The sequence below is a fragment of the Mandrillus leucophaeus genome, unplaced genomic scaffold, assembly GCF_000951045.1.
Source record: "Mandrillus leucophaeus isolate KB7577 unplaced genomic scaffold, Mleu.le_1.0 Scaffold297, whole genome shotgun sequence".
NCBI classification, from domain to species: Eukaryota; Metazoa; Chordata; class Mammalia; order Primates; family Cercopithecidae; genus Mandrillus; species Mandrillus leucophaeus.
The window spans coordinates 1653391-1655663 of NW_012103109.1; the positions used below are offsets into that span (position 1 = coordinate 1653391).

The 2273-nt window shown below is 39.6% G+C and overlaps 1 pseudogene; it reads right to left on the bottom strand.

Moving 5' to 3' along the window:
* Positions 1–1495: 1495 nt before the first annotated feature.
* Positions 1496–2246, bottom strand: LOC105544076 (annotated as a pseudogene).
* Positions 2247–2273: the final 27 nt, after the last annotated feature.

The following is a 2273-nucleotide window of genomic DNA, read 5'->3' on the forward strand; positions in this document are numbered from 1 at the left end:
CCACTACTCAGAGAGGTCTCCTCCGTGCCTGCTTGGAAGGTTCCTGGAGCTATAAGCAGGTCGCTGAGAACCCTCTCCCCAGACCCAGCGCCCCCACACCTGTTCTCTTGCTGTTACCTGTCAACAGGCTTCCTGCTGTTACCCGACTCCAGTGCAAGAGCCACAGAAGGCATCTCTCTGAGGGCACCAAGTCAGGCAAGGCTGAGCATCCTCCCAGGGAGTGAGAGATCAGCTTCCCAAGGAAAGGTCTTCAATTTCTGGTCTCATAAAAATGCTTCAAATAAAACAAAAAGGGTTCTACAGCTACAAACATTTGAGGAATTTGGCTAACCCATGTTCAACCCTCCCCCTCCTTTCCCTTCCCCCACCCATCTCAGAAACCTACAGTAACCTGCTAAGTTGGGACCACATAGTGGCTAAGGCATGGGTTTTGTTTTGAAGGCAATTTTCAAATACACACAAGCAGAATGATTAGTAAAATCAACTCTTTGGACCAAAGGAGTTAAGGACATAACACCCCAAAATACCCTGACCTGGCATATTGATGATTTCAAGCTGAAAGCATCTGAGCAGCAGCAGTTGTAGATACGATAGGACCTTCTGAGCCACCCTTTTGTCACCTCCCAATGTATTCTTCTTGCCTGTTGCCTAGATAGAGTAGATTTATCAAGGCAGGGGAATTGCAATAGAGAAAGACTTTTATACACGTAGGGCCGGCTATACAGAAGATCAGAGTTTGTTTTTTTTTTTTTCTTTTTTGAGTTCAGGATTATATATATTACAATTTGCCTTGTTATAATACATTTGTGGTTTTATGATAAAAATAACTCTGGGACATATGGAATTCAAGCTGATGTGCGTAACTGTCACAAGAAAAAAGCATTAAATGCATTTCTGAAATAAGTATTTTCATTTAATTTCAGAATCTCAAAACAGCATTAGACTTTGCCTTGTTTAAAAAAAATTAAGTACTAAGCTAGCTAAATAACCTTCTTGAAAGGTTTAAAAACACAATCGATATAGAAAATGTTTTCCCTCTAATCTCAACCTTACATAAATGGAACAGGTGAGGGACAGAAGATAGACAATTTCTTTAGCAGCATATATGGCTAAATCCATCAACCACCAACTGGGGAAATATCAAAATTAACCATTTGATAAACCAAAAGATAACAATTTTAGGGTGACAGTAAGTAAAATATTTTTGAAACACTTCAAAAACTTTTAACCATAAACTAGAAGAACCATCTCTTCATTGTAAGAAAGAAAGGACTAACAGAAAGTGAGACGTTTAAACTAAACTGATGTTCAATCCTCTTAGAACAAAATGAAAAATAATGGTTAATTAGCTAAGTTTTGTGCTCTAATCAAACTAATTACAGTGATTTTAAATGGCAATAGCCCATGTGACTGGGCAGCTTGACAGTTCAGAATACTTTTGCAATAATTTTTTAACACAAAGACACTAAAATGATCCAGTCATGCAATGTTCATTTTATGTATTCTGCATCTCTTTGCCAATCTTTAGCTAAGGATCTTGTTCCAATCAATCTTAGTGCATGTAACTGGCAATTATCCATGTAAGGCTTTGACAGTAGTGTCCGACATTGTCTGATAATTCTCACTGATGGCAGTCTGGTACTCATTTTCTGCAGCTTCTACAATCTTTGTAAATTCTTTTGCTGTTTGCACTTCATTAGACACTGTTAGGGAATCTTGTATATCTTTATGACGCACTAGGTGAACATTACGGTCTTCATAATAATGAACCTGAATTTTCAAGATGCCAACCACTGGAGTGGTTGGAGGAGTGACTGTAAACCTCCATTCTGACCTCCAGCGACCATTCCAAAAGTTTTTTGCTGGGAACTGATGGCTTTCCGTGCATGCAGTAGTGGTTTGCTGCCCATCTGTTTTTTGCCATACACAGTGCAGGCTCCATTCGGGTAATGTTATTTTACGTAAGCTCGCAGAGCAGTTTCTACTGAAGTTCTCCATGATTCAATTGCATTTTCTACTTCACAGGGTCTTGGATCAGTTGCCTCCTTTCTTAAGTGATCAAATTTAAAACAGATTCTGTTCTTTGGATCCAAAAACGTTCCATTTCCCGAGTCGCCATGTTTTGTTATCAATATCTGATCTTCATAACCTTCCATTTCTACACAAGTAAACTGCTCCGAGTTATACTGTGCACGGGCTGCTTTTTCCCTTCTTTCATCAGATAACTGCGCCTCCAGACCCGCCATCTTCCTTCTAGCTACAAACTCGGCGGG